The following is a 27,300-nucleotide window of genomic DNA, read 5'->3' on the forward strand; positions in this document are numbered from 1 at the left end:
TGAGCCTCTGTCTCCCTGGTTATGCATTACTGGCTGGCTAACATTATTCCGGGCATTTCTTCAAGTGTCACTGGTAACTTAGAACTCACCAGTGACAAGCTGGCAGATTCACTTACAGAATGCAGCTCCTGAAAACTACTAATAATGCTGTGAAGAAACAGGAGACAGAAACCAGCAGTATTTGGTCTTCAGTTTAAGGCATAAATATCTGAAAAGGAGAAATTCCTTGGAGCCAGCCTTCCAGACAGAACCTTTAGTGCTTGGTTACATAAAGAGCGACAGAAGCCAAGAGGTCAGGACAGAGCTGCAGCATGCTGTGCCTAGGCCCCAGCAGGAGTGTGCATGGGGTGTGGGGACATCGAGAGTAGTGCTGACTTCCCTCCTTCCACTCCCAATTCACTACACTGAGCCCAGAGCACAGTGCCGGGCGCTGCAGGGAGGGATTGCACTGCGGCAGCGTTTCCCAGTGACGACATTGGTTGTGCTTTATGATACTACAGACTCATCCAAAGGAGAAAGTTGCAGAAAACGAAATAAGAGGAATCTCTCCTTTCTCCCCTCAAGACAGTCACAGGGGCTCTGCATTCTGAGGTCTGACCCAGGGGAACAATGAGAGGCTTTGATTTCATGAAGTCCAGGCTCCAGGCACAAAGAGCTGGCTTGTCCTGCATGGGCAGGGACTCTGGGATGGGCAGGAAGAAGCTCAACCCACCGAGAGACCCAGGTTTCCCAGAGACAGAGAGCAAAGATGTGATGGGAGATGTAGTGTGTGCTACTCAAAGCTAATAACCTGCCTTCAGGGCAGTGGAGATGGGTCCTGATCTGTAGTGTTTACCAATTTCTGTAGTGTAAATATTTCTACCATGGCCAATTTCAGGCTACCAGCTTGATGTCACTGAAGAGGAAGTCAGGGAAAGCGGTGCAAAGAGCCGGTTCTCACAAGACAGTACAAGCCAGCTGCAGCGGACCAGTGACGCGGAAACATGCACCCGCCTCCAGACAGCGCCTCAGGAGCGGGCAGGACCTTTTACGGGGTGATTCCTGGGTGCCTGGGACTGAAACCCTAGTTTAAGACCTTGTGAGCTGCTGCAAAAGATCTCGGAGCCTGGCTTGGCACGGAGGAAGTGGAGCCACCCTTCCTCAGAATAAACTATTTGAGCTTGAGGAAGAGGTTCCCGCAGCGGCCACGTGGGGCTGAAGAACAGGACCTTTGCTCAAGCTTCAGGACATTGCAAACCACCCTGGCTCACCCTAAGGACGGCATGCTCCAGACAATGACTCCACCGTGGTGACTGGGAGCTCAGAGCCACATTTATGAAAATAAAATACTGTGGTAGTTCTTGCATATGATCGTTGGGATGCAAATTCATGCCTGCTACAAAGAGATGACAGCCTTCTTCCGAGTTATGAGGGCTTATGCCTTCAGGTTTCTCAGTCTAGGAGGGAAAATGAAACTAGTATTCAAATATGCCCCCAAAAATGTGCTATGCACCACAATAAGGAACATCAGTATAGTAAGAAGACTATCACACAGTTACATATTATCACATGTGTAAAGAACTTTCACATGCAAGATCTCCTTTTATCCTCCTCACGACCTTGCCAAGCTGACTATAGTTCCATTTCCCAGATTTGGACGTTGACAGTCAGAGAGGCCCAAGACCATACCGTCCATCCGTGCAGAACCAGCACTCTCCTTACTATCTTCTATATGCCATGCTCAGTGTTCCTCCCCCTACAGAATGACAGACTCATCTGGGTGTGCCCAGAACCTTCCCACTTTTAGCACTGACAGTCTTGCACCTTGGGAAACACATCAGTCCTCCCTTGCATTATGGCCAATAGGATATAAGCGGAGGTTCCTTAGCTGTATTTCCAGGATCAGGTTCCTTAAAAGGATGAGCCAGTCAGGCAATGCCCCTTTGCTTCTTCCTGTTTTTCTTCTTGCTTGGAACTTGCATGTGATGACTAGAGTGCCAGCAGCCATCCTGTGACCCTGAAGATGAAAGCAATATGCTAATGAAGTTGGAGCAGAAAGATAGAAAGAGGCTGGGTCCCTTGTGACTATGAGCTGCCATAACCACCCTGGACCACCTACTTGCAGACTTCCTTTATATGAGAAAATAAACCCTTATGTATTTAGACCACTGGAGTGAATTCTCCATTGCTGGCAGCCAGTCAGAGAATAGCTCAAGCAAAGGCATGAAGGCGAGAATGCACACAGCTTTTGAAATTGTGTGGTTATTCCCCCAGGGTTTAGCTAGTTTTTTAAGATTTTAATCTCTTTAAGATTTCTTCCCCTGCTCTCACTCATGAGCCTCTCCCTGCAATTCACGATGGTGCATAATGGAGTCCTGAGACCCAGGATCTCATGTTTCTTTTTTCCCTTGGTACTTCTGTTGATCTCCTAGCCTTTCATGCATTTAATCAATGGCGTTAACGACCCCTGGGAATGAGTGTGCAGAAAAAAGCAGAAAACAAAAGTGTCAATTCTTGGCTTTTGAGTTACAAAACAGCCTTTTGGAACTCACAGCAAAGACATTAGTTGGAGAAAGGCTTTTTGAATTTCAAAAGCCTGGATACTATACATTATTGTGGAATTTCAGAGTACTGAGGACAAAAGAAGACTACAAGCTTTCCAAGAGCAAAGAACAGCTGACAAACAAAAGAAGAAGAACCAGAATAGCTCCAGAGCTCTCAGCAGCAAATTGCTAGAAAACAGTGGAGCAATGCCTTCAAAATTTGGGGAGGAAATTTTCAACCTAAAAGTCTATTCCCAGCCAGATTATCAATCGAAGGATAGCAGATTAAAGATACTTTCAGATATCCAAATCCTCGAATATTATATCTCCTACAGACCCTTTCTTTAGGTAGCAAATGTAAAACAAGAAAGAGAAAGATACTGGATCCAGAAAGCAGGGGATCCAACCCAGGAGAGCAATAAAGGGAAGCCCCAGGAAAATGTGTTCAGTTGGCCTAACGAGCAACCAGGAGATGGAGCTTGTGGGAAAACCTGTAGCCACAGGTAGGGAGAAAAACAGACAAATGAAAAACGGGGCAATTCTTAACTCCAGGACAAACAAAGAGTTAAATACGATAAAGGCATGGTGATATTGGACTCTTTGTTCAGCTGGGAACAATATTTGCATATTTGTTATGGTATATACACCATCTAATAAATTGACCACAATTGTGATGGAATTGTTGAGCATGGATTAAAAGTGGGAGGGTTGTGGGAGAGTTAATGCACATCTCCCACACAAAACATGAACCAATAATATCTATAATTGCTAAGTGATACAATATCCATATAAACATATTATTTAGAGACACAGTAAATGCAGGAGGAAGAAGTCAGAGGACTTGAGGGTAGTTGTCTCTAGGGAGTGGAACTCAGGACATGGGGAGAAGTGGGATACCATTAACTTTTTTAACTACGTACATTCATTATATCACTAAATATAAATAACAGCTTTGAAAAACCTGTAACAAAAAAGTAACATGAAATTTTTAATATGTTACACAAGTTTTAACACACTGGAGAGCAGCAATATAATCTCTCTGCATCTGTAGTCTGTAATAAGAAAATGCTATAAATTTGAATTAAAAAATAAAATTTTGGGGCCAGCTCCGTGGCCGAGTGGTTAAGTTCATGTGCTCCGCTGCAGCGGCCTAGGGTTCGGATCCTGGGCGCAGACATGGCACCGCTCGTCAGGCCACGTTGAGGCGGTGTCCCACATCCCACAACTAGAAGGACCTGCAACTAGGATATACAACTGTGTACAGGGAAGGTATGGGGAACTAAAGCAGAAAAAAAAAAAAAAGATTGGCAACAGTTGTTAGCCCAGGTGCCAATCTTTAACAAAATAAATAACTAAATAAAATTTTAATCAGTTTTTTCAAGCCAAGGCCCTAAAGGCATAAGCATAGATTTAGAAACATACATAATGGGTCAGAGCGAGTTTTTTCTAGTACATACATATTTTTAGCTTTTTATTTTGAAATAACTGTAGACTCACAGGAAGTTGCAATAACATTATAGAGAGGTGTGATATACCCTTGTAGGGGAGGAAGACATTTCTTCTACCCACTCCGGCTCCTTCTGGCCAGACAACTAATTAAATTCACATGAGACAGACTAACAAGAGAAAATTAAACAAAGCTTTATACCATGTATACACGGGAGACACTCAGGCAAACTGAACAACTCACCAAAATGGCAGAAGCTCTCACCTTAAATACCATCCTCAGCTAAAGACAAAGGAGGATGTTGGGGGTGGGGGGAGTCAGTTTATGGGAGATTACCAGAAAAGCACAGTAAACAAAAGTAAGGTTTTTATGCAGATTTAAGTCCTCGCCTTCTGCACTGATCAGAGTTTCTAGAGATAAGGTCATACCCCCTTCTTCCTAGTACAGAGAGGGAGACACCTTTACAGATGGAGACTTCCTTTACAATGTAAATGTTTCTTACAAAGGGTAACTTCTACTTCTCAGAGTTTCTCTCGTGTCTGTAGTTTTTTAAAAGTAACCAGCCCAAAATAATCCTCATGCCAAAGAGACGTATCTTGGTTGGCCAATTCCAGTCCCCCACAGTCCTGCCTTTGAAAGTTTTAAGTTTCACACTCGTTTGAAACTTTAAGAAGTTTCATAGTCCAGAAGCTGTGTGGTAGATTGTTTCATCTCACTGATCACATTTATTAGTCCTGGCAATAGATCAGTCCAGTTAAGTTTATTTTAGAAGGCGGTGATGCAGCTGGGTTCCCAAAGTTAGGCCTACATTGTAGAAGCAAGCAATCAGGTGTTTAATAAGAAGTATTTCTATGGAAACAAAAAGAATTTTTTCTTAACAAGGTTAATGGTTGGAGCAAATTACAAACCAGTTTCTGACCCAAGGGGCAGCCAGTCAAGATTTCTAGATGTCAGAGTCAAAGCATCTTTTGCAGCTTGAGCTGTCTCTGATGATATCATTGGGCATTCAAGTACCTTTCTGAGTGGCTTACAGCTTACACAGCAACAGACATAAATCTCTCTTAAGTTTATATCAAGTTGTTCAGCTTCAGTTTGCAAGGCTTCAGGAAAAAGGGCAGGTTCAGTTCTCAATGATTCCAAATGAAAATGAGGGAAAAAATTGAAATGTTAGTTTGGAGATTTGTAGCCAGATATTTCAGGAGACTAGAAGAACTGAGGATCCTGTCCAGTTCACAGGTAGAAAAACCCTCAAAGACGATCAACAGAACTAGGATCTAATATCCACAAATAAGTATTATAGTTTTCTATAATACTTTATTATAGATTATAATTTATTATAAATTATGTTTCTGAAACATAATTTTTCTCTCTAAATCACCCTCATTTTTACCAAAGATAGCCAAATTAAGACTAATTGGTTTGCAAAATGTTTAGTTTCAATAAACTTAGTCCAATTATTTACATAAGTACAGCAAGAAAAGCCATTGATCATATAGGCTCTTTTAAATCTGCTTTGCTGGAACTTTTTTTTTAATTTATTTCTTAAAGATTTTATTTTTTTCCTTTATCTCCCCAAAGCCCCCCGGTACATAGTTGTATATTCTTCGTTGTGGGTCCTTCTAGTTGTGGCATGTGGGACGCTGCCTCAGCGTGGTTTGATGAGCAGTGCCATGTCCGCGCCCAGGATTCAAACCAACGAAACACTGGGCCACCTGCAGCGGAGCGTGAGAACTTAACCACTTGGCCACGGGGCCAGCCCCTTTGCTGGAACTTTTTATAAGGAATCTCAGATTGAACTTTAAAGGCCTCTCAAGGCCAGGAAAGCCAAGGCAAGGATTTGTCAGCAGGCCTCACCTACAATACCTTAGATTTGGGTAAATTCCTCTTTCTTGAGGTTCCCCAAAATATTGAGGTTCCTTGCACCTGCCAGATAAATGAGCTTCCTTACTTACCAGGTAAGACTGCTGGAATCTCTGTAAACAAGGTGCCAGGCCCATATTTCCAAGTGGCCTTATTCCATAAAATCCAATCCTTGTTTCTCAAAAGCTGTTCGATCATATCTGAGTTTATGCCTGTTTCTCTCAAATATGACGTTCCAGTCAAAGCTTTGGTAAGATAACCACTGTTTCCAATTGTGTCCTGTTATAAGGAGAACAGATTCTTATTGAACTTATGCAAATAACTATATTGCCATGAAAATAACAATACTCACTCACTAAGTTTCCAAATTCTGAAGGGATCAGGTAGGGAGAACAAGATAAATGTTTCAGTTCTGCTCACAAAGGCATAATATCACCAAATTGCTCTAAGTCATAGTTAGCATAAGAGAAAAGAGAAAAGAGGAAAAGATTTCCTTAAATCTGAGAAAACAAAACATCAAAAAATGAACAATATTTCAAACAAAAGTCATAAAAAATTATAATCATCCTCATCAGTTCATACAGTCCTGTATGACTGATTCTTGATCTTAACCTTCTATTAGCAGATTTATGAGGTCATCAGTTTCTCCATTAGATTTCTGTAATTTCTTACCCAGTTCATTTTATAATCAGAAAGTTCATCAGAAACCTACATTCCAGAGTAAGTGTCAGAGTCCTTTCCATGAATCTCTCTGAAGATGAGACATATTTGCAAAAGCAAAAAGCATCAAAATTTTAACTGTCTTTAAACAACAAGACTCAAAAATGGAAATTGACAAAGAAATTTGGTTAATTTTGTGACATAAAACACTTTAAAATAACCAGAATTATGGCTGACAACCAGGAAAGATCTGAATTTTAGGAATGTTATATAATTTCAAACCATTTATATCAATAACATTTACCCACATAATACCATAGGTCCCTTTGAAACAATGTTTAGTTATCCATTTAACCATAGTGACAATTAAAGATTTTTAGGCAAATCCAGAAGATTAAATAGCTGTAAGACCTTGGTACCTGTGATTAAAGACTTGGTAAACAACACAGGAAATTTATTTTGATAAAACATAAAATCCCTACCCTTCTGCTAGACTACTTGAAGAAAAACTTCCCATAACCTCTTTACCAGGAGCAGACTAGAAATTCAGGGAAATTATCCTTTGAGAGAAAAACCAAATTTTAATTTCTGCACCAGCTTATATTTTTTTCATTAAAACTCATTTACTTAATTGGATTTACTTTAATTTTAGCCAACTTAACCAGGCATAAGAGTCCTTTCAGAATTCTCTTTCACAAACCTTCTATAACTTTCTTTTTACATTCAGAATTTGTCCCATGCTTTCTTTCTTCCTTTCTAATACTTTAGGACAAATTTATCTTTCTTAACCCAACAAACAAAAATATTTCCATTCTTTATACCTTCTTTACTGAAAACATACATTTTACTTTACTTAGATACAAAGATGTTTGCCTTATTGGTTTCCAGTAGCTTTAATTATATGTATTAATTAGAATTTTAACCCTTACAGACCCTAGTAAAAACTGAAAACTAAGTAATTATGAACTGTCTTTTACATTAGCATACTGTAGTTTGGCAAATTTAGAAATACTTGTTATAATTTCTAGAAACATGCTACTTCATGGTACAATCTTAATAAAATACAAGACATGTTTACTGATAGACCCAAACACCTCTTAGTTTCTTTGTAATAGGAAGCCAAAAGTAAATAAATCTAGACATGTCCAACAATAATGTTTCAGTATTTTATCTTATTTGAAAAATGACCCAGATATTCAGTGAGGTTTTTTTATCATTCAATTTTACCTAGCAACACTTGAAAGTTTCAAGTTACCAGAAAGATTTTGGAATTTACTTTAAATATACATGTCATAAGACATAATTATTTTTAAAAGTTTACCCAACACTTTTATCTTTTTCACATCTGTTTAGTTTACTTGCTCCCAATAAATTATTTAGATTGCCTATAAAACTTCATGAGACATTAGACAAAATTACCCATCAATTTAAGTTATTATTTTTGCTGACCAGTTTTGTAATAGAGATAACATCAGCTTATTTGACCAATAAATGTAGAATAAAGACTGCATGTCTGCAGCATATCCAGTGCTAACTCTGGAGGACATGTCCGTTTTAATTAAACCAACACACTTAAATAAGCTTTCATTTACCAAGGATTAATTTACATCATGTTAACTTGAAAGACATTTGGGTTAGTTTCTATTATATTTACAATTTACATAAGCACTTACTTTTAGCAAATTAAACAGAGCCCTTAATTTTGGCCATACCATCCAGAGATAAAAATATCACACACATCTGACATGCATATAGACACAGACACACAGAGTCTCCACACCCATTGTTTTAAAAATTACTGCCATGAATCAGGTACAGTAATACAAAGCTCCCTAGTTATGAATCCAAATTTTGTTTTGAGACTTTTTACTAATATTTATGAAGAAGACACTCAAAATGCTGGAATTTTTGACAAGGCACACTTATGGACTTTTATTTATTTATTTATTTTTGGCCTTTTCCCTTTTTTTTTAATTCAGTCTTAGGAATTAGTGATGGGCTAGATAGTCCGCAGAGGACTTGCAAGCCCTTTGAGATAAGAGAAATGGGTGGAATCTGAACCACCTCTAGAGTTGCTTTTCCAGCCTTATAAAGATGTTTGGTTTTCGTGGTTTTTTTTTTTTTTTTTGAGGAAGATTAGCCCTGAGCTAACATCCGTGCCCATCTTCCTCTACTTTATATGTGGGATGCCTGCCACAGCATGGCTTGCCAAGTGGTGCCATGTCTGTACCCGGGATCCAAACCGGTGAACCCCGGGCCGCCAAAGTGGAATATGCGCACTTAACCGCTGCGCCACCAGGCCAGCCCCAATATAAGGATGTTTTAAGGGCAGTTGCTCTTGATTTCCCAGAAACTGGGTTGTAACTCAAATGACATTATAGGTTGATCTACCTGTCCAACTATATCACAAAGGCACAGAGAAACCCGTCAAGTTTTCTCCAAGATGGAGTTTCTGGGGCATAATCCATCCAACTGAATGTGTCTCCAATTAAAATGCACCCCAGGGGTGAGTCTCCAGGGATGCTTGGGGTGTTCCCCATGGCGGTAAAGGCGGAGTCTGACTGACAGCGGCCAGAGAATGGTGCAGAGCCTGACTATGGGCATCGATATAGTTATAAGATCTAGTCAAGTCCCACTCAGCCTGGGCACTTAGTTCCTGAGCCAGCACAAGGCAAGCCAGGGAAGCAGGAGGCAAAGGCCTGGAGCTGACTAGGGGCTGCGGCTCCCAGTGCTGGGGTTGAGAGTTAAGTCCCTGGCAAAAGGGTTTCAAGCTTTCAATCTTACAGAAGGTCCAAGCTCTGCTCAGGTCCAGCCTGAACTTAGTCTTCACTTGGTGACAGCAGAGGAGGTGACGAATGAGACAGACAAAGAACGGAAAAGAGATCAGGCCTCACCCTCATGGCCTCTTCCCAAGGGTTATGAAGATAAGGGTCATACAACAGTTCCCATGCAGGGGCACAACACCAGCAGGACAGTTCACAGAATGAATCACAGGTCTCCTATCCTCATAACTGTTTCAGTAGGCACCTAAAATAGTCAAGGAGTCAACCACCAAGAGAGGGCACCCACTTGGGATCACCAGGGTGATCAGGCCCAGAAACCAGAGTGGGGTCTCCCAGGGGTGGAGCCTTTGACACTTTAAAGACTTCTTTGTTTCTTGGTTGTAAAGCTCAAAAGAAGCCCAAAATGGCCACTGTAACTTTAAGAGAGACGAAAGAAGAGGCTCCATTACCTTGAAAATCCCCCCTGGACCTAGGGCAGCGTCCTACCCCTTGTTCCTCCTGTGGGGTTCCTATAGTAAGGGGTGATAGGGGCGTCCCCCTGCATTACATCCCTTGCATACCTTCCCTATTATGCCTGGCAGTAATAGGTGCCTGGTGAATGGTCCCAGAGGTAAAGAATAGAGAAAAACAGTTAGGAATTTTCCACCAGTCTGGGGGACACTTTACCCAATTGTATCCTGGAGCCATTCTCCCAAGAAGGGGTTCCCATTCTCAACCAAAGGTTAGAGTTTGGTACTTTCCTTGAACCAGAGTCCTGGTTGGGACTTTCCTATGGTTCAGAGTATGGTCAGGAGCCATAGGGAGAGATCCCAATCCAGCCTTAGGAAAAGAAACCTGCAGCGAGAGTCTTGGAGATTGGCAACCGTCCTAATGACTTAACTGGTCAACCCGTGCCCGTGTAAAATTTATATATTAGAGGTAGGATTAGGAAGGAATGGATTAATTCATTCTTCATCACCCTCAGGCTTAAGGTACTGATTCTCTTCAGGCTGAATGCCATGGTTTGTCCCATAGAGTAGCCCTGGGCAGCAAACGTGGATTCATATGGCTGTCCAAGAAGGTTCCTGATGGAGAAGTGAATTTAGATCCATCCTTGAAAAAGAGGAAGGCACAAGGAAGAAAACTGCACTTACAAGAACTTCAGCTCACAAGCTGGTGAAGCAAGAGCCCCTATGGGCCACCAGAAGAGATGATGCGAGCTCGGTGAGTCGAGGAGGTAAAAGAAAGATTTCTTGGATCCTCAAGGTCTGGCACTAGTGCTCCTTTATTCAGTGAATAGCGTGGGGACGGGGCCCATGGGCAGTGAAGAGGTGCAGCATGGGGATAGGACCCATGGGCAAGACTTTATCAATAGGCCTTGGTCTTATAATATTGGATAGGGAAGTATTCCCAGCCAGACACTTTAAAACATACTCAGGCAAAGTTGATACAACCTCTTTATTAAAAAAATTGGTTTAAGCATTCCAACCTTTGTAATCTTATCAACACTTAGACTTTTACATTTCATCAATTCAATTGTAACCTGAGTCAGGGTCTTAAGACTAGTCATTATTTTTCTGTGTGTGTGTTTCCTTTTTAATTTGGCCTTTTCCTAGGTACCAATAAAAATTATGATGAGAGCCACATGTAAAAGAATGAAAATTGACCATTCTTTCTCACCATTCACCAAAATAAACTCTAAATGGATCAAAGACCTAAAGGTAAGACCTGAAACCATAAGCCTTCTAGAGGAGAATGTAGGCAATACACTCTTTGACATCAGTATTAAAAGGATCTTTTTGGACACCATGTCTTCTCAGACAAGGGAAACAATAGAAAGAATAAATGAATGGGACTTCATCAAACTAAAGAGCTTCTTCAAGGCAAGGGAAAACAGGATTGAAACAAAAAAACAACCCACCAATTGGGAAAAAATATTTGCAAGTCATATATCTGACAAAGGGTTAATCTCCATAATTTATAAAGAACTCACACAACTCACAACAAAACATCAAACAACCCAATCAAAAAATGGGCTGGAGACATGAACAGACATTTCTCCAAAGAAGATATACAGATAGCCAATAGGTACATGAAAAGATGTTCATCATCACTGATCATCAGGGAAATGCAAATCAAAACTACACTAAGATATCACCTTACACCCATTAGAATGGCAAAAATAACCAAAACAAAAGTAACAAGTGTTGGAGAGGTTGTGGAGTAAAAGGATCCCTCATCCACTGCTGGTGGGAGTGCAGACTGGTGCAGCCACTATGGAAAACAGTATGGAAATTTCTCAAAAAATTAAAAATAGAAATACCATATGACCTAGTCATCCCACTACTGGGTATCTATCCAAAGAACTTGAAATCAGCAATTCCAAAAGTCCTATGCACCTCTATGTTCATTGCAGCATTATTTACAATAGCCAAGACATGGAAGCAACCTAAGTGCCCATCAACTGATGATTGGTTAAAGAAGATATGGTATATATATACAATGGAATACTACTTGGCCATAAAAAAGAATAAAATCGTTCCATTCACAACAACATGGATGGACCTTGAGGGAATTATGTTAAGTGAAATAAGCCAGATAGAGAAGGACAATCTCTGTATGACTCCACTCATATGAGGAATTTAAACATGTGGACAAAGAGAACAGATTAGTGGCTACCAGGGGAAAGGTGGGGTGGGGGATGGGCACAAGGGTGAAGGGGTGCACCTACAACACGACTGACAAACAATAATGTACAACTGAAATTTCACAAGATTGTAAACTATCATAAACAATAAAAATTAACTTTAAAAAATTATGATGAGAGCTCTCACAAATTTTTCTCCTAATTTAGTTTTCCCAATTTAAATGATCCATCGTCTGGCCACATTGATGAGTAGGATCTTAACAGTGACTCATATCAATAAGCTTAACCATGGACACAAGAGGAATCCCCAAAACAGATCCAGAAAGTTCACTCCCAAAAATAGTCTAAGATAGTAAAGGCCTTCATTGCACAGCAATCAACAAAGGTTGAGATGACAAAGGCCCCTTATGAAAGTAATTGGGACCCCTTATGACAAATTTTCCTGAGAGCTGACACAGCCAGACAAAGTGAGTGTCCTGGAACCCCAGTCTACTCAGCTGGCCGTCAAGATGCATGCTGTACATGCATCCTCCAAATGGCAGAGACCAGAAAGGTCACAAAGCCAAACTCTCAAGACATAGAACAAGACAAAAGGCCCAGACAACAGGCTTATAGAGATGCCTGTGTCTCATGAAAAATGACAAAAATAGACAGAGACAAGGAAAAATACTATCTCTGGGAGGAAAAGGATCTACAGCCAATGAGTACTCAACCAAATCCTAGAGTCACTGAATCCAAGAAGCTAGCCTCACCAAAATTTTCTCCTGCTAATCTAAATTTAGAAAAGCGAAAAAAAGCTCACCACCCTTGCTTCCATTGGACCCTTCAGGCAGAGATCCGGGAGACTGATGTGGTAAGAACTCTTACTTCCTGCCGGCTCTTGTCAGGGGACTGGGTTTCCCTCAATGGGTTTCCCTCAATGGTTACATTTTGCATAACTATCATGAAACAACAAAACCGGGAAATTGGCATTGGTACAGTGTTTATAGTTCTATGCCATTTTATCACTTGTGTAGATTTGTGTAACCAGCACTATAATCAAGATACAAAACTATTTCACCACTACAAAGATCTCTCTCCTGCTACCTCTCACTCATAAACTCTGGCAACCACCACTCTGTTTTCCATGTCTATAGTTGTGTCACTTTGAGAGCGTTATATAATGGAATCATACAGCATGTGACTTTTGAGATGTGCTTGTTTCATTCAGCATAGTGCTCTTGAAATTCATTCAGGTTGTTGGGTGCATAGTTTGTTGCTTTTTATTGCTGAGTAGTTTTCCACGGCAGGAATGTACCACAGTAAGTTTAGCCATTCACCTTCTGAAGGACATTCTGGTTGTTTCCTGTTTGGGGCTATTGCAATAAAGCTATTATAAGCATTTCTGTACAGAGTTGTATGTGAAGGTAAGTTTTCACTTTTCTGGAATAAATGCCCAAGAGTGTGATTTCTACGTCATATGGTAACCACATGTGTAGTTTTCTAAGAAACTACCAAACCCTTTTCCAGAGTGGCTGTACCATTTTGCATCCCCATCAGCAAAGCATGAGAGATCCAGTTTCTCCACATCCTCGCCAGCATTTGGTATGGTCACTATCTTTTCTTCTAGCTTTTCTAATGGGTGTGTAGTGATAGCTCATCATGGTCTTAATTTGCATTTCCTTAATGGCTGGTGACTTTGAGTATCTTTTCATGTGCTTGTTTGCCATACATATGCCATCTTCAGTGAACTCTCTTCATGCTTTCTGTGCATTTTCTAATTGTATTGTTTTTTGTTTTACTTTTGAGTTTTGAGAGTTTTTTAAATATATTCTAGCTATGAATTGTTTGTCAGATACGTGGTTTGCAAATATTTTCTCTCAATCTGGAACTTGTCCTTTTTGCCCCTTGATAGAGTCCTTTTTAATTTTGAAGTGGTCCAGTTTATTGATTTTTTTCCTTAATAGATCATCCTTTTGTTTTCATATCTAAGAACTCTTCACCAAGCCCTATGCCCTGACTGTTTTCTCATATGCTTTCTTCTAAAAGTTTTGAGAGTCTTACATTTTAAATTTATATCTATGATCCATTTTGAGTTAATTTTTTGTATACAATGTCAGGTTTAAATTGAAGTTTGTACGTTTATCTATGGAAATCCAATTGTTCCAGTACCTTTGTTGAATTCTCCTTCTTCTGTTGAGTTACTTTTGCACCTTTCTTAAAAATCAGTTGACTGTACTCATCTGGATCTGTTTATGGATTCTTCTGTTCCACTAGTCTATGTGACTATCCTTCTACCAATATCACACTGCTATATAATGTCTTGAAAGTGGATAGACTGATTTCCCCCACTTTCTTCTTCTTTTCTAAATTGTTTTAGCTATTCTAGGTCCTTTGTCTTTCTATATAAATTTTAGAATTATCTTATCTATACTACAAAAAATCTTGCTGGACCTTTGACAGGGATTACATTAAACCCATATATCAATTTAGGGAGAACTAACATCTTAACAACGCTGAAACTTCCAACCCATGAACATAGTATGTCTCCATTTATTTAGATATTCTTTGATTTCTTTCATCAGCTTCTACAGTTTTAGGTATACAAGTCCTACACATATTTTGTTAGACTTAAACCTAAGTGTGATAGTAAATTTTATGAGCCAACTTGACTGAGCTAAAGGATACCCAGATGGCTGGTAAAACATTATTTCCAGGTGTGTCTGTGAGGCTGTTTCTACAAGAGATTAACATTTGAATCTGTAGACTGAGTAAAGATGATTGCCCTTACCAATGTGTGTGGGTGCCATCCGATCTATTGAGAGCCTCAATGGAATAAACAGGTGGAGGAAGGGCAAATTTGCTCTCTGCCTGAGCCAAGACATCCATCTTCTCCTGCCCTCAGACATTGGCTTTCCTGGTTTTTGGGCCTTCTGATTCAGACTGGGACTTACACCATGAGCACCCCTGGCCTTTGAATTCAGACTGAATTCTACCACTGGATTTCCTGGTTCTCCAGACTAATGTACTAAGTATCTCTCTCATTTTTGAGCAATTGCAAATGGCATTGTATTTTTAATATAGGTTTCTGTGTATTTTAATGCTATTTTATATAAATACAATTGATTTTTTATGTTGATATTGTATCATGCAACCTTGCTGAACTCACTTATTAGTTCTAGGGTCTTTTTCTCTTTGTAGATTCCTTGGTATTTTCTATGTAGAACATCATATCATCTGCAAATAGGTAGAGTTTTACTTCTTCCTTTCCAATCTATATGCCTTTTATTTCCTTTTCTTGCCTTATTGAGCTATCTAGGAATTCCAGTACTATGTCGAATTGTTTAAATAAGAATTAACGTCAGTTCTACACAATGCCTTCCAGAAAATAAAAGACAGAACACTTCCCAATTCATTTTAGAAGACCAGTATTACCCTGATACCAAAGACAAATATGGTTAAATAAATGAAAACTACAGACCAATTTCCTTCATGAATATAGACACACAAATCCTTAATAAAGTATTAACAACTAGAATTCAGCAATATATAAAAAGAATTACACACCAGGAGCAAATGAGGTTTCTTACAGTGATGCAAGGTTGGTTCAATATTTGAAAGTCAATCAGCCATATTGACAATTTAATAGGCTAAGAAGAAAAGTCACATTTTAATATCAACTGATACAGAAAAAGCCTTTGAAAAAATTCTCAACACTTTAGCACTGCATGACAAAATCTCTCAGAAAACTAGGAATAAAGAGGAACTTCCTCATCTTGATACAGAACATCTATTGAAAAAAACCCCTACAGCCAACATTAGACTTAATGGTAAAAGTCTGAATACCTTCCCCCTAAGATCAAGAACAAAGCAAGAACAAGTACTCTCACCACTATTATTCAAGCTAGGATATACTTTTGAATATTTTTTCCTGTTATATAATCCCTGGGATGGAAGATAGGAATAAGTCCGATGGCAATAAGGAGAGTTAGAAAGTGCAGTGGGTCCCCAAGAAGGTGGGTGTGTGTTCACCACACTCCTGGATTGAGCCCTCTGGAAAGAGGAAATGGCAGAAATCCTATGTCTATTTGAAGGAAATCATACAGCAGAAAGAGTCACATGCCTTATTTCCCAGGTGGAGCTGGGGCAGATGTCCCACGTCCCAGAGTTTCTCCCCCACCTAGAATGGGGCTAGGGCAGTAGAGTAGAGCTGACTTCATCAGGTGTCTAGGCAATGATCCCAGGAAGCTTCAGAGTTCTCCACTCTCCAGTCAGCAGGGCAGGGGTAGGGTAAGGGCTACATGTTTCTTGCCCCAAGGTGGTACAGAAGCTACTGAGAGGAACAAGTACCTAAAAAGGTCTGCTGTCAGTGATGAGGAAGTCACAGTAGTGACCATGTGTATTGGTGACCAAGGTCCAAACAGGACAAAGAACATCTCAGTAGATGCTCATGTGTCATGTCAATGACCTCACATCAAAGGCCCCCTACCCTTGGGTGCTTGGTCTTCTATAATCCACCACCACCCAGAATTTAGACATAATACTAAAGAAAAGGAAAGTGATACCCTAAATAAACTGAAAACCTGAACCAACTGGATTTACTGTCTTCCTCCCGTTAAAATCAGGCTCAAAATAGAAATGAAATTCAATTCTAGGAAAATACACTGCTTGCACAGATCAGTTTATGGCCTGAGTGTCCGACTGCGGCACTCATTGAATGCATATTTGTCATTATCACTTGGCAACCTGATGTAGAATGACCAATAAAGAAACCTAGAGAGCTCAATTTTGAGATATCAGAATCCTTGGACCCATTTAGGTGACTCAGGATGAGGAGGAGGAGGAAAGGGTAAACCTTCTGGCTGAAAGATAGGGTGGTGGGAAGACCCTTACGTTCTGGACATAACAAGAACCCAGTGCCATTCAGGAGTTGAGTCCTAGAGGTCCATAAAGCTTGGAGGAAAGTGTTGGTTCCTAGAGGGAGCACAAGGCTCCCCTCTGCCCACCATTTCCTCACTCAGCACTCAGAAATGCTAGGATCCAGTCCCCTAAAAGAGAAAATCCATGTTTTTACTTACAAGGCCATGCACCAGAATTCTTACTGGGAAACATCAATAGGATTTGAAGGGTTTGAACAGTCTGCAGGAAAAGCTTCATCTCCCACATGGACCTGTGACTGATTAAGAAACTTGTTAAAGACTGCGAGGTCGCAAGTCTCAGGCAAATGTAACTCATTACAGCTACTAAAAATCCCCTAGCAGAGTCAACCTTCTTCCCTGACAGACAGCAGATGACAACCAGCGACCCAGAAAAAATAAAGATGTGTCCAAAGCTCAGACTTTGTTTTGACACAACTCTGGGTTCTGTCCTCAAATTCCTGCACACCACGGCCCCTCTCATACCTCTGTGAGGCAGACAAAGCATCCTCCTGTGAGACTCTGAAATCCCTCCCCAGGGATCAAGCATTTTTTCCCACAATATGCCACACCACGGGATGTAGAAAGGGATACAGCAGACAGGCATCAGCACCTGGACAAAGCTCCGTGGACTCCTGAGGTTGCTGTGTTTGTACAGGACCCACCGCACATCGGCATGTGGGCCATACCAACAAGTCACTCCTCCTTCCTGAGCCTCCATTTCTTTATCTGTCAAATGGGGTTGGCAGGGAGAGGGATATCCCGGGGAGCCTGTAACTTCAACACTTGATGGCTCCATTTTGAGGCACATGCAGCTAATTCAGAAGGCAAAGCCATTCCATTCACTTCCCTTTTAGCTGTACTAACCAAGGTTCTTTTCGAAGTGCCAGAAAATCCAGCTGGTTTAGACAAAAAAGGAATTCCCTGGCTAATTTAACTGAAAAGTGGATTCAGGTACAGCTGGATCCATGCAGTTAAACAACACGGTCCAGACCCAGTCCCTTTCCTTCCATCCATCATCTCTGCTTTTCTCATGTTGGCTTCAATCTTGCAAATGGTGGCAAGATTGGCTGCCAGCAGCTCCAGGCTCATATCACTTAGTTTCAACATCCCCAGCAGAAAAATGAATGCATATTCCCTGATAGCTTCAGAATGGCCCTAGAATTGAGTGTTTTTGGCTCTTATTAACCTGGCTTGGGTCACATGACTATCCCTAATCACTGAGGTCAGAGGGATGTGGTGTTCTGATTGGTCAGGCGTGTAGCCGGGAGTGGAGACACTTTTCATCTGAACTGTGTGGACTGAGAAGTGAGAAAGAGGAGCCCCAAGGAGCATCAGCATACTGTTGCTAGAGGAGGCAATGGGTGCTGGGTGGGAAAAAAAAAGACATGTCCATTCCATTGGCCTTGCTCTTCTCAAAGATGAAGCCCCCATCTAGAATCCTGGCATCTTAGTCTTTTGAAGTCCTTTTGCCAACACTATATCTAGTCTGCCCTGGAGGTGTCCATTCCAGGGCGTGAGGTCCAAGGCAGAGAAGATGGCATGGTGAGCCCTGCTGTCCCTACCTACAACAAGGGCAAATGCTTCCAGTGATCCCTCCCCATCAAGCAAGGTGAATACCCAGCTGCCTGCCTGCCCACCACATGAGCCACAAAGCAACGCCAGAAAAAGTGATGATCCACGGAGTGTACACAAAGCAGCATCAGAGAGAGTAGAATTCTCAGCATCATTTTGAGCCTCTCTGCAAATCAGGGTGCCTGGGCCCCGCAGCTCTGCCCCTGAACTCTCTGGCACCTTTGGCTCTGGCCAGAGGGACATCACTACTGTGGGCCTCAAAAAGGATGCATGGGATATAAAGTCACATAAATTCAACCCTGCCACCCACTAGTTGTGTGACCCTGGCAGTTTCTTTAATCTCTCTGAGACTCAGTTTCCATCCAAATCTGTCATCCCTTTCTTCCCAGGTGCATGGCTAATCTACACGTCCCAAATCCCCTTGTAGTTAGGAGTGGCCAAATGACACGACAATGGATTGTGAGCAGAAGTGGTATGTGCCACTTCTGGGATGGGAGCTTTAAGAAAGGGGGTGTGCCTCCTCCATACTCTTTTCCCTCCCATGGTTAGAATCTGAACGTGCAACCCTCTGTACATGCAGATGAGAACAAGGTCTCTGGACGGTACAATCACAAAACGATGAAAGCGTGGATCCCTGCATCACTGTGTGGGACATTCACCCAAATGCTCCTATTATGGTCTGAATGTTTGTGTCCCCCCACAAATTCATTTGTTGAAATCCTAATGCCCAATGTGATAGTATTAGGAAGTGGGGCCTTTGGGAGGTGATTAGGTCACAAGGGCAGAACCCTGATGAATGAGATTACTGCCCTTATAAAAGAGACCTGAGAGAGCTCCCTTGCCCCTTCACCATGAGAGGGCATAGAGAGAAGTCAGAAGTCTGCAACCAGGAGAGGGCTTTCACCAGAACCCAACCATGCTGGCACCCTGATCGTGGACTTCCAGTGTACAGAACTGTGAAAAATAAATTTTCCTTGTGTATATGCCACGCAATCGCAGGTATTTTGTTACAGGAGCCCAAATGGACTAAGACAACTCCGGACAGTCAGATGAGAAAGAACCAAACTTCTACTGTGTTAGAGCCATAAAATTTTGGATTCACTTGTTATAGAATTCAGTCCATGCCAACTGAGACCCTGAAGATTCATTTTCAGTGCAGTTGGGCTGTGAGAGAAGGCTCCTCGTCCTTCCCCATGTGTTCAAGGTCTTGTACAAAGCATAAGGTTTGGAAGGGTAGAGACATCCTGAAAAGTGGTTTATTAAGTGACTACCCACTTGGGTCATCTCAATTATAACAGAAATTCCCTCATTGATTTTACTTTTTTTACTTAAAACTCTGAAATCAACCTAATGATAACAGATTGATTTTAAAATCCCTCTGAATTCCATTCTCCTATTTTGGATCCTGCAACAAACCCACCCCAAAGAATCAATATGGGGCCCAGGAACAACTGTTCCTCATCTAATAACTCAGTAAAATCTCTCCTCCAGAACACTCTAGATCTCTCCAGAACTGTACCATTATGGATAGGTAAACTCTAAATCGTAGAAGATTTGCCTACTCTTTTAAACACCAGCAGTTTTTGACTGAAAGCACTTCTCAAAAGTCTTTGCATGTCCCTGTCTTACTTCTTTACTATAGTAACTTTTTATTACAAAAAGTAGAAAATACATTTAAGAAAAAGATAAGAATATCGAATCAAAATGAGAAGCAGAGCACATATGCCTACCTCTCCTCCCACTCCCTTAAAATGATTCAAAAGATTAGATTAGCTGGGCCTGATTCCAGTGAAGGGGGCGGTAAATCTTTGACTTATTTTTCGTATTCTTCCATGCTCATAAGTGAATTCTAGCCCTCTATATTGTAACAAAATGCGATCCAAAGAGAGAATCCTGGAGAGGCAAAAATGGCAAACCCAGACTCCAGAGACCTTGATTCTGGTTCTCGCCAGACATGAATTTTCTGTGAGACCTTGAGCACATCACTTTCCCAATCAAAAGATGAGCAGGTTGGACTGAATTATTCCTAAATTTCCTACCAGCTCTGAATCAGTTAGGGTCCAGCAGGAAACAGAGAGAACATTCAAATTGGATAACTTGAGAGGATAGTGTAACAAAGAGACTAATACCAGAGGTTTGGGCTGGGAGCAGGGAATACACCAGAGATATTGCTCTGCCCTGGAGTAAGTACCACTTCTGTCCTGAGGAGTTAGGGGAGGGAACAGTCACTGAAACCTAGACACCAGGCTACATGGAGAGCACCCCTGACAGGAGGGGTGCAACACCAAATTCATTCTCTCCCTCCAGGAAAATGTTTCTTTTGGGCCAAACCCAACCAGAAACCCTTGATGGGGTTGAGACCAGGAACCGATATTTGCCTCCTGGGACACAAAGCAGGCAGGAGAAGAGTGGAGAGCCACGGAGAAGTGGCGAATGGGAGATGCCCAATAACGACAAACTCATTACACAGGTGGTTGGACAATTGTACATACTCTATGCTCTGTGCTCATGGAGGACTGATAGCTGCTTTTTTTAATTTACTATCAACTACATGCTTGGTTCACTCATCTGTGAATTTTTTGCTCCTAATCCTCAGAGGACTAAGAAGCCCAGTAACGAAGCTCACTAGAAGTCAGTGTACAGTGTAAATGCAGAGGCGTTGAAGGAAGGCTTAGGGAGCTCGACTCTGGTAATATCAGAGCTTTGGAGCACGTGGACACTGTGGTTTTCCTTTTGGCTACTCAAAGGCCCTTTATGTTTGCTTCCTGGTCTTCTGCTTAGCTCTGGATTTTAGCAAGTTGCTGGACCATGGGGACACTGGACTGTGTTAGAAGGGAACATCAGCTTTTCCCAGCCCTGGTGCTCACAACTGTACAAACATCGGTAGCTTCTGTGCACCGCTGCCAGCTGTCCTGAACAGAGGTCAGAATTAGCAATTTATTCCTTAAAAATATAATTTATTAAATTGAGCTGCTAGGTATTTATCAAACTCTATACCCTGTGAACAGAATATGTGTTTCTTTCCCAGGGTCCATGGAACAATCACAAAATTAACCGTATACAGGGTACAACAAAAACAGCAATAAATTCCCAAATGTAGAAATAATACCACATTCTCTAAGCACGATGTAATAGAACTAGAAATAAACCAAAATATCTATTTAAAAATTCAGAAAATATTCAGTTAAAATTTGATAAGTGGGGCCTGCCCTGTGGCAGAGCGGTTAAGTTCGCGCGCTCCTCTTCAGCAGCCCAGGGTTTTGCCGATTCGGATCCTGGGCACGGACACGGCACCACTTGCAAGGCCATGTTGAGGTGGCGTCCCACATGCCAAAACTAGAAGGACCCACAACTAAAATATGCAACTATGTACTGGAGGAATTTGGGGATAAAAAGCAGAAAAAAAGAAAAAAACGTTAACCGCTAAAAGAAAAATTTGATAACTATCCACCATTTATGATAATCATAAATTTAATAGCAAACCTACTGGATCTGTAAAAAATCTCTACTCAAAAGAAAAGCCATAGTCTTAGACAGCTACTAATAAGAAATAATGAAAATAAACAAATTAAGCATTCAAGAAGTTGGGGAAAAATAACAAAACAAATCTAAAGGAGGTAGGAGAAAGAATTTAGTGAAGATATAGGTGTACATTAACGAGCTAGAAAAAGAGTAGAATTAAATAAATTTAAAGTCTTAATAATGATATAATTAAAACTTTTGCAAGAAAAGAGGTAATATAAAAACACAAAATCAGCACCTAAAAAGGAGAAGTAACACAGAATGGAGAGAATTAGAAAAATTGTAAGAGAATGTTTGGTTCAGGTCTATGTAATAAATTGGAAAATGTGAATAAATGATCTTGGAAGTTTAAATTACCAAGATTGACCCGAGAAGAGATAAACAAACTAAATAAATCAATTATAATGTAAAAATCCCCCGTGGCTAAGTGGAGTTTATCTAAGAAATACATGAATGCCTAAATATTGGAAAATGCATTCCAATTGTTGAATTGGCAAATGCAAACAGATAAATTGTTAGAAACAAGAAGAATTCAGGATAGCAGCAGCTTACAAGATAAATATGTAAATAGCAATAGCTTTCTTATATATGTCTAGTTTTTTAAAAATAGAAAAAAGATCATATTTCCATTAGCAACCACAAAAGGAAAAATACTCAGAAATAAATTAAACAAGAAATGTGCAAGACACATACAAAGAAACATATAAAATTCTATCAGAATATTTTAAAGGACACAGAATTAGAATGACATACTCTTTCTTGAATAAGAAGACAAAACTTGAAAGTATTTATTCTTCCTAATTAATAAATATTTTCAATGTTATTCCAGTCAAAATCTCAGTGAGACTTTTATGGAACTTGACAAAATGAGTAATGAATTAACCTTGAAGAATAAATACAAAAGACTATTTAGGAGTACCGTAGAAAAGAAAAGTGCTGAGCGTGTTCCTCTACTACCAGACTTCAAAATGGATGGTAAAGCAACAAGAAAATCGTGTGTCACTGGTGTAAGAGCAGACAGATAGAAGAATGGGACAGAACTGGAAATAGACCAAAATATAGACAAGAATTTGGTATATGATAAAGATGCGACTTCATATCAGTGGTAGAGTTTGGATTATTTAAACAACTAGTGTTGGGACAGCTTGCCAGCCATTTGAGAAAAATTAGTAATAAGCCAGGTCCCAACCTCACTCTCAAAAATAAACTCCAAATGAATTAAAATTATGAATGGAAAAAAATGAAACTATAAAAACAGAGAAAATAGGGGCAAATATATTTCAGTCTTGAAGGATCTGGCACAAGGGCAGGGTGTCTAAAATCGGAAACCATAAAGAAAAAGATACAGGGCCAGCCCCATTGCCGAGTGGTTAATTTTAGGCAATCCGCCTCGGTGGCCCAGGGTTTCGCTGGTTCGGATCCTGGGTGTAGACGAGGCACCGCTCATCAGGCCACGCTGAGGCGGCATCCCACATAGCACAGCCAGAAGGCCCTGCAACTAGAATATACAACTATGTTCTGGGGGGCTTTAGGGAGAAGAAGAAAGAAAAAGAAAGAAGACTGGCAACAGATGTTAGCTCAGGTGCCAATCTTTAAAAAAAGAAAAAGATTTGTCTACACCCAAATTTAAAAATTTCTTACAATCCATAAAAAGACATACATAATTTGTGGATATAGATATACAGATTGAAGAGAAGCAACAAACTATGGGAATTATTTGCAACATATGTGATGGTTGATGGTTACTATCCTTCATATATAAAGCACTGTGATAAATCTACAAGAAAAATATAAACACACATAAAAAAGAGGTATTAGAAATTCACAAAAGAAGGAATGAGAAAGATTATAAACATTAAAAAATGTCTACCCTCACAAGCAAAAAAAGAAATGAAAATTAATACAAGAAAGGGATATTATCTTTGCCCTTTCAAAATGGGCAAATATTTAAGAGATTGATAATATTAACATCCAGGATTAACAAATGGATGGAGAAATGGGGTCTCGTTCACTGTTAATGGCCATGTAAATGGTAAGGGCTGTCTCTGGGAATCTGTTAATATGGGCCAGTGTTTCAAATGCACATTCCTCCAACCTAGAAATGCCACTTCCAGGAATTTAGCTTAAGGGAGGGAAATGCATATACAAAGATGGCAGCATTATTTCCCAAAACTATGAATTGAAAACAACCTAAATGCCCAATCATAAAGAATCTATTAATTAAATTTGTGGTAATACGGAGAAATAGCCCCACACGCTGTAAGTAAAGAGAGAGCTTGAGAGAGATTGAGATTATAAAACAGCCTGTATTATAGAAGCCCACTTTGGTAAATATATTAGCATAGAAAAAAGTCAAGAAAATTAGATAGCAAAAGAAGAAAATCATTGGAGTTATCTCTCTGTGTCCTACATTGTCTTCATTTTTTACCAAGAGCCTGCATTATCCTTGTACTCAGATGGAATAACATGGCTATTTTCACTGGCTAGAAAGTAAAGGGGTAACCCGCTGGGGTCTGCATATGGGTGCCTGGGCAAAGCTAACTGACTGAGCCCAAAGGGGGAGCAGTAAACCCTCATGGGCGAAGCCTCCATTTCCAAAAATGCCTCTGCCTCCACACACTCGATTCTTCTTCTTTTTAAGTGATGTGGAAGCTACATTTTTCTTTTGGAATATGTTGCCCAAAAAGCAAAGGTTCTCTAAACGTTGCACACACACACACTACACATATACCTCTCATGTACACACTGCACCACTCAGAAACTTGCATACACACACAAACACCACAGAAGTCCCCACTTACCAGGGCCCCAAAACCAGTCAGATCCACAGAACACCCATCTCAACAAATGCCCAAGTGGAGCTCAGCCAGAAGCCCAACAAAAATCCTCCCATGAAGATGCAGCAGGGTTTTGGACTGGGCAATGCCCCTGTCATCCACTAGCCATTTCTAAATGCAGAGTCAAACCCAACAAAATACTTAATTCTCCTTTTTGCTTCCTTACCTACAGAGAGCTCAGCCCAGAGAGCTGGAAGGTGGGAAGAGAGGGAGATCCTCTGGGATGAGCTCTGTGTGAGTAGTCAGGACACCTCATCTCAACTCCTCCCTGTAAGACTCTGGGCACATTGCTTCCACTCTCTGGGCCTTAGTTTCTCCATCTGTGAAATGGGGTTATTAACTCTTGTCCAAAAGCCTTATTGGGAATGTGGAATGAAACCAGGCAACACCCAGATGCTCTCGTGGCACTCCTGTGGACACCCTCTCCAACTTTTGGGGAGGGTCCGCCTCAGGCCTGGTGGACAGCACACAAGACAGCTACATGTACCCACCTCTGCCAGTGCCTCAACACACTCCCTGACACACCCCACCCCAGCCCAAACTGGAGCCAGCCTGGTAAATAAGGTCTTCTTAGCCACCTCCTCTAAGTGCCTTCCAAGGACCCTGAACTCTAGCTGGAGATCAGGGGAATGCCCGGAAGGCCCAATCACAGGCTTTGCTCAGTTTCTGCCCACAGAGACTGGAGAAAAAGCAATATGCATAGAGCTCAGAGGGGAGTAATCAAAGTGTCAAGGCTGCTGCCACCTCCTCTCTCTGACATGGATACTTTGAGCTAAGCCCAGCCTTCCACTGTGGCCTGCCCCACCAGGAATTCCTGGAGTTCTCACCAGGAACTCCAAGACCAGCAAGAGGGGGCCACTCAGCCTCCCCAATGCCAGCTGTGAGGAGGGAGGAAGTTGAGAGGGGATTTTCTTGGCCATAGCTTTAGGAAAGTGGTTCTTAGTGCTGGCTGCACATTGGAATCACCTAGGGGGCTTTCAAAAGCAGTGACACCCAAGCCCCACCCTCAGAGTGCCTGGCATGCAGCCTGAGCACAGAAATTTTTTAAATCTTTCCAAGTGGTTCTAAAGTGCACCACGATTGAGACGCCCTGAAGTGCTTTCAGTTCTTTTCCTGGTTTATGCCTCTCAGAACCTCTTCCCCAGACCCGGAGGAATGTGGTGTTCCTGCTGCTACACTAAGGGCTCTGTTGAGAAGAGACCCTTGGGCTGGTCTAAACTCCTCGAGGCGGAGACTGTGTTTTGCTTATCACTGTGTCCTCAGTGGCCCAGGCCAAGGCCTGGCACAGGCTAGGGGTTCAACGAACACTGGTGGGATGAGGTATGTGTGAATGAATGAATGATTGAATCCGATCCCCTCCCACCTCCTGAGAGCCCTAAATGCTCCAAAATGTGGTCTGCAGATTAGCAGTGCCACATTACCTGGGAGCTTGTTAAAAATGCAGATTCTCAGGAATCTGCCCTGGAATGAGAATCTGCATTTTAACACGATCCCAGGGGATTCATGTGGGTAGGCTTGTATCACTGGTTCTGCCATATGTTAGTGGTTCTCCAACTTTGCTGCACATTCAGATCACTCAGGAAAGTGTACAATCCACTCATGGCCTTTTGTGGGTCCTTGTTAAATGTTCCCAGGTGATTCCAATGTGCGGTCCAGGTTCAGAACTCATGTCCCATAGGGCTCCCAGTCACAACAGCCTCCACACGGTTCCAACCTTGATTCTGGCCCACCTGAGAGATCCTGCTCCCTTTTAGGATAAAAGCCAACCCCCCCTACAACCGAGGGACCCCCGCTAGGTTCTACATAGATCTGGGACAGACTACCCAGTTCAAATCCCACCTCTGCCACTTCCTAGCTGAGTGACTCTGAGCAAGTCACTCAACCCCTCCGTGCCTCAGTTTCCCCCATCTGTACAATGGAGCTGATTGGGGTGGAGAGTATCTACTCCATCGGGCTGTGTGAGGATTAAATGACTTAATTGATCTAAAACACTTAGAACAGTGTCCTTTCCCTGAAGTTTTCTTGGCCTCTATATCAGGCTTCCTAATTAAAGAGTTTAGTTGAAGAGAGCCCAGATGCAGAACCCCACTCCTGGAAACTCTGCTTCCACAAAGAGGGCAAAAGAGAAGAAAAGGTGCTCACAGTGTAAGGTCCCTCTTGGGAAAATCAAGGCTAAAGGAAGTCTTAGCTGTCTCCCCCTCTTTGTTTTCGTTATTCGTGAAGAAAAATCAGCCTCACCTGGTCCTTGGAGAGAGTTCCGTGTCCGGAGTGTGGGTACTGAGAGGGAAAACTAAGGTTAACACGGTCAGTCCCTCCCTCGGAATGTGCCCCACCCGAGGAACGCAGGCCTGCGCCTCTGTGCCCAGGTTAGAGTGGGTGGCGGTAGCTCCAGTTCCTCCGCTGCGGGCTCTCTCCGTGGATTCCCGTGGGCCTACCCAGGGCTACCCGATTCTCAGGCGCCTTCCCTAGCGCCTGACCGTGTGTGTGTCTGTGTGTGTCTGTGTGTGTGTGTCTGTGTGTGTGTGTGTGTGTGAGGGGAGGGGGAAGGGTGCCCGCAGGTTCAGGTTCGGCGC

The 27,300-nt window shown here is 41.6% G+C and overlaps 1 long non-coding RNA gene across 1 annotated transcript; it reads right to left on the reverse strand.

Moving 5' to 3' along the window:
* Positions 1-1,543: 1,543 nt before the first annotated feature.
* LOC139042003 (uncharacterized) lies at positions 1,544-27,085 on the reverse strand. The gene is made up of 3 exons (XR_011498176.1): positions 26,966-27,085; positions 5,922-6,108; positions 1,544-1,996 (listed from the first exon to the last, which is right to left on the reverse strand). It is a non-coding gene; the product is annotated as an uncharacterized lncRNA (long non-coding RNA).
* Positions 27,086-27,300: the final 215 nt, after the last annotated feature.

The sequence above is a fragment of the Equus asinus genome, chromosome 2 (assembly GCF_041296235.1).
Source record: "Equus asinus isolate D_3611 breed Donkey chromosome 2, EquAss-T2T_v2, whole genome shotgun sequence".
Lineage (NCBI taxonomy): Eukaryota > Metazoa > Chordata > Mammalia > Perissodactyla > Equidae > Equus > Equus asinus.